Raw genomic sequence first — 6,390 nt, forward strand, 5'->3', positions numbered from 1 at the left:
TAGCTGTGTGACCTTGGGCAAGTCACTTATCCCCAATTGCTTTGCTTCCATCCCCCCAAAAAATCAAAATTCCTGAAGGACTTAAACCAAAAATAGAGTCTCTGTCTTGTCTGGATTCTATCACTTTAACTGAGGATCAAGCATGTAGCCTACAAGGCAGATGCATATTCAAAGAAACTAGAAGTATATGAAATTAGAGAGCATTGGACGAATTCTTTAGTCCCAAGACTTGACCAACAAGAATATAGCTCATAGGAGCTGAAATATATGGAATGATACTTATCAAACTTCTGTTTCAATTCCATAAAAAGGAAACAATGTTGCTGATCCAAGAAGAACCCAGCCCCAGAACTTTGGTTGGATGTATGACTTTGGCTGCCATTTGATGTTTTCCTGAAAGTGTATGTCTTGGAACTTCATTTAAGTTCCCTGACTTGCTTGTATTGTGTGTCATTATGTGTTCTGGACCAAGGCTCAGAAATTAGGATCAAAGGCATGTAGAACAGATACAAATAAGAGAATCTGGTCTCTAGCTTTTCTGTAGTATTAATATGTTCCCTTCTTCCCTTTCTCCCCTTCATTTGATTCTTACAAATATTTTACTTTTTGGTCTTAATGTTGCTCACATATCATTAATGGCCTGTTCTTGACCTTAAAAATTAAAGACCAGGGCAGCAGCAGCTGTATGGGAGAGCGCTCTGCATGGCCAAGATGTGTGACTTCATGTAGGATCAGACCTCAGAGTTCAAGGAGGCCTTTCAGCTATTTGACGAAACAGGGGATGGAAAGATCTTATACAGCCAGTGTGGGGATGTGATACGAGCCCTGGGCCAGAACCCTATCAATGATGAGGTGCTCGAGGTCTTACGGAATCCCAAGAGTGATGAGATAAATGTGAAGGGGGTGGACTTTGAACATTTTCTGCCAATGGTGCAGACCGTAACAAAGAATAAGGACCAGGGCACATATGAAGACTATGTAGAAGGGCTTCACGTGTTTGATAAGGAAGGGAACGGCATAGTCATGGGGGCAGAAATACGACACGTCCTCATCACCCTGGGTGAGAAGATGACAGAGGAAGAAGTGGAAGTGTTGGTGGCAGGGCACGCAGACAGCAACGGTTGGATCAAGTATGAAAAGCTAGTCTGGATGGTGCTGAATGGCTGAGAACAACTCCCCTTTCCACAAAGAACCCCCTAACTTTCTCAGTGTGAAAACCATCCTCTTGCTCCTGAAGCAGGATAATAAGCTGGGTTTACTGATGGGTACTTCAGAGAATAAACTTTGGTGAGCAGAGGTTGGACTTTGTTGCCTCTGAAGTGTTTCCCAAGGCTGGGATTCTTTGAAGCTATGTAGCTGTGTAAATAGAGACAGCACTTAGTATCAATCCATCAGTAAACATTCAGTTAACACCTCGTATATACCAACCACTCTGATTTGTGGTGAGAATAAAAAAGGCAACAAAGACCCTCCCTATCCTTAAGGGAAGGGCACTGGATGTGGAATGAGAAAGATCTGAGGTTGGAGTCTTGGCCTTGACATATATATCAGTATGTATATGAAACCTAGGTAACTCATATCATCGCACTGAGACTCAAGTCATAATCTTTGAAACAATTGTAATGATATTGGCACTACCATCCCAAATTTTCTTCAAACCTCAGTTCAAGTATCCTCTTCTATGTGAAAAGTTTGTTGATCTCGACAATTTCTTGTGAGTCTTCCCTGAATTACTTTGTACATAAACTTAAAGTACTTTCTTTTTTTTTTATTTTGCTTATTTATTTGAAATTTTTGTCAAATGCTTTTATTAAATTCTAGTTTACACCACTCATTTCCACAAGATTTTGAGTTACAAATTTTCTCCCTGTTTTTCCCCTACCCACCACCCCAAAATAGCAATGCCACTGGATATCCCCTCCTCCAATCTGCTCTCTCCCATATCTTCACACATACCCCCTCTGTCTTTCCAGTAAGGCATGGTGGATCTCTATGCCCCAGGGCCTGTATATATTATTTCAAAGTTACATGTAAGATACTATTAACAATAGTACATATATATATATATATATATATATATATATATAAACATTTAATTTTAAAATTTTGAATTACAGAATCATTCCCTTCCTTCCTTGTCACCCACCCTTACTGTGAAGATAAGCAGTTCATTATAGGTTGTACATGTATAGCTAATGCAAAACATTTCCATAGTGGATATATTTTAAAAGACTGACTATATTTCCTCCCTCCTATCCCACCTCCCACTTGTTCTATTGTCTACTTTGATCCTGTCCCTTTTCAAAAGTGGGTGCTTCCTACTTCCCTCCCACCAGCCTGCCCTCCCTTCCACCATCCCCCTTCTCATCCCCTTACCCCCTACTCTCCTCTAGAGTGAGATACTCTATTTAGTGTTTATGTCATTCCCTCCATAGGCCACAGTCAATGAGAATAGGGTTGACCCATTCCCTTTTGCCTTCCTATTCTTCCCCTCCATTGTAACCATTTTCCCTTGCCTCTTCTATATGAGATAGTTTATCCCTTTCTGTCTCTCCCCATCTCCTCTCATTATATTCTTCTCTCAACTCTTAATTTCAGCTTTTAAGTATCACCCCTTCCTATAAAATGGGTCCTATGCCCTATGTGTCTATGTATACCTGTACACATGTATACACACATTCACATATGTATTCATATGTCCATATACCCTCCTATATAGATATATACATGTATATATACACACACGCATATGTATAAACACACACAAATATATACATATATATACACACACACATATCTATTCCCTTCAACTCTTCTCACACTGAGAAATGTTTAATAAGTTACAATTATTGTTTTTCAATGTAGAGATGTAAATAATTCAGAAGGCCAGCAGGAAGCAGCCAACACAGAGCTCTGGGAGCCTACCCCAGCCTCAGGGAGGCCACAGCTAGACAACCACTGGAGGGACATCAGATCATCAGCAGCTGTGCCAGTTTGCAGATGGTAAGGACAAAGTGAGAGATCAGTACAGTCTGGACTTTGGGATCCAGTAGTTCAGGAGTGAGGTCGGCCTTTGCCCCAAGGGAGAGAAGCAGCTGAGATGCAGCGATCATGCAGCCAAAGCCATGTGGCTGCTTCAGGCCTGGCCTGCAGATTGTAGGGGGTCCAAGCAACAAGTCTGAGTGGTAATCACTCTTGCTTTAACCTACTTGGATCTGGATTGCAGTCTAGGGTAGAGGTCCTGGGGTGTGCAACCAGGTTGCAGAAAGTGTGGAGGCTTCAGAGAGGTCACACAACTAATACCTTTGGTCACTGAGAAAACCCCAGCAACTGGGACAAAGCTCCTCTAGTACCAATGAGGAAAAGAATGCCTTAAAAAGCCAAATTTTCCAGATTGAAAAAGAATCCCAAAAGCTCACTGAAGAGAATCAGTCCTTCAGAATTAGATTGGAGAAAATGGAAACTAGTGACTTTATGAAAAATCAAGATATTATTAAACAGACCCAAACAACTGAAAAATATAAGGTAATCTGAAAAAATCTCATTGGAAAAACCACTGACCTGGAAAATAAATGGAGGAGAGTTAATTTAAAAATTATTGGACTACCTGAAAGCCATGATCAAAGAGAGAACCTAGAAATTATCCTTCAAAAAGTTCTCAAGGAAAATTGCCCTGATGTTTTAGAACCAGAGGACAAAATAGAGGTTGAAAGAATCCATAAACCACCTCCTGAAAAAGAACCCAAAAAGAAAATTCCTAGGAACATTATAAAGAAATTCCAGAGTTCCCAGATCAAGGAGAAAAATATTACAAGCATCCAGGAAGAAAGAATTTCAATATTGTGGAAACACAATCAGGATAACACAGGATCTGGCAGCTTCTACACTGAGGGTTTGAAGGGCTTGGAATATGATATTCTGGAGGTCAAAGGAGCTGGGATGAAAACCAAGAATCACCTACCCAGCATAACTGAGTATCATGTTCCAGGGGAAAATATGGACATTCACTGGAATAGAGGACTTTCAAGCATTCTTGCTGAAAAAAACAGAGTTGAATAGAAAATTTGACATTCAGATACAAGAAGCAAGAGAAGCATGAGAAGGTAAACAGGAAAATAAATCATAAGGAACTCAAAGTTGAACTTTTTACATTCCAACATGGAAAAAGTATAATTGTAACTTATGAAACTTCTCCCAGTTTGAGAATAGTTGAAGGGATTAGAAAAAAAAAACACACACACACATGCATACATACATATACATGTCTATATAGGAGGATATATGGGCTTATAAACATGTAAGTGAGTGTACATATATATGGTACAGGTATACATAGACAGAGGTCACAGGACCAATTTAATAGAAAGGGATGATACTTAAAAGGTGAAATTAAGATGTGAGAGAGGAATATAATGAGAGGAGATGGGGAGAGACAGAATGAGGTAAATTATCTCATACAGAAAAGCCAAAGGCAATTTGTTACAATGGAGGGGAAGAAGAGCAAAGCAAAAGGGTCAACCTTATTCTCATTGAATTTGGCTTTGAGAGGGAATGACATACACACTAAACAGGTTATCTCTCCCTATAGGAGAGTAGGGGGAAAGGGGGTAAGAGGGAGGATGATGGAAGGGAGGGCAGGCTGGGGGGGGGGGAGAGAAGTAGGAAGCACCCACTTTTGAAAAGGGACAGGAAGAAAGTATAGAATAGAACATGTGGGAGGTAGGATAGGATGGAAGGAAATATTGTCAGTCTTTCACAATATATCCACTTTGGAAATGTTTTGCATAGTTACGAATGTACAACCTATATTGTGTTGCTTATCTTCCCAGTAAGGGTGGGTGACAAGGGAGTGAGGGAATGAGTCTGGAATTCAAAGATTTAAATCAAATGTTTAGAATATGTATATATGCATATATATACTATTATTAATATTACTTTAAAAGTAACTGGGAAATAAGATAATAAGATAACTGAGAAAATAAGAAAATAAGATAACTGGGAAATAAGATTGGAGGAGGGCATATCCAGTGGGAATGCCATTTTGTGGTGGTGGGTAGGGGAAAAACGGTGAGAAAATTTGTAACTCAAAATCTTGTGGAAATGAATGATGTAAACTAGAAGTTAATAAAGCATTTGACAAAGGAAAAAAATAAAAAGACATTAATCTGGGGGGGGGGGGGGAATAAAGTAATTCTGTGGTTCAATTTTACCCCAGTCAAAATGCCAAAGAGGGAGGAAAAAAAAAGAGGGAAAAGAGAAATATTAGTGACATTGTGGGAAAAAAATGAACATTAGTGCACTGTTGGTAGAAATTTAATTGAATCACTTATTTTAGAAAACAATGAGTACTAAACACCAAGAAAAGGAGAAAATGTGTCTCCTTTTGCCCTGGCAAGTATGTCTAAGAGACTAGCAAAATGCCAAACAGAGCAAAAAACAGAAGAAAAGGTGCATATGTACAAAACTAATTAGTAGTATTTTTCATAGTAGTACTGAACTGGAAGGTGTGACTCCCACCTCCTCCCTCCCCTATCATTGAGGTAGTAATGGCTTAGATATGCAATGGAACATTATTGTGCCATAAGAAATCATGAAATGGATAGTTTCAAAGGTATTTGAGAAGATCTGTATAAACTGATTCAGACTGAAGTCAGCAGAACTGGGAGAACACATTATTTTTACAATGACCACAATATTATAAGGAAAAAAATGAACTTCAAAAGAACATAAGGGGTTGGAGTCAAGATGGTGGTATAGAAACAGGACTTATGCTTGGCTCTGGCTCCCACCTCCTCCAATTCATGTGAAAAATAACTCTAGACAAACTTTGGAGCTAAAGAACCCACAAAATGACACAGAGAAGCTCACTTCCCACTGAGAACAGCCTGGCAGGCCGGCACCCTGGGAGCTGACTCTGGCACCACAAGAGCCAGAGGTTTTAGCCTCAGGGCAAGCCTGACTAGCCACTGGCTGGAGGGACTTCAGATCACCAGCACATTTCGTGGTTTCCAGAATATCAACACATAAATGCTAAGGACAAAGTGAGAAGTAAGTGCAATGTGTATTTGGGACCTCGGAATTTGAAGTGCGATCCAACCTTTAACCCCAGGGTGAGAAGCTACAGAGGTGCTACAGCTGTTCATCCACCACCTTGTGGTTGCTTCAGAGATCCTGTTCTACAGATTGTAGGGGGACCAAGCAACCAGTATGAGGGGTAATTGCACTTGCTTTAACCTGCTTGGATCTGGATTGCTGTCTAGGGTTGAGGTCCTAGGGTGTGTGAGCAGTCTGCCACAGAGTGTGGACGCTTCAGAGAGGTGACCCAACTAATACCTCCAGCAGCTGCAAAAACACCAGCATTTGGGATAAAGCTCCCATTTCTGGAAGCAG

The 6,390-nt window shown here is 40.2% G+C and overlaps 1 pseudogene; it reads left to right on the top strand.

Annotated features, from left to right (window-relative positions):
• The first annotated feature begins 711 nt into the window (after window positions 1-711).
• Window positions 712-1,380, top strand: LOC138172092 (myosin light polypeptide 6-like; annotated as a pseudogene).
• Window positions 1,381-6,390: the final 5,010 nt, after the last annotated feature.

Source organism: Petaurus breviceps, unplaced genomic scaffold (genome assembly GCF_028583685.1).
Source record: "Petaurus breviceps papuanus isolate PSGF00001 unplaced genomic scaffold, PetGlider_PUasm1.0 490, whole genome shotgun sequence".
Lineage (NCBI taxonomy): Eukaryota > Metazoa > Chordata > Mammalia > Diprotodontia > Petauridae > Petaurus > Petaurus breviceps.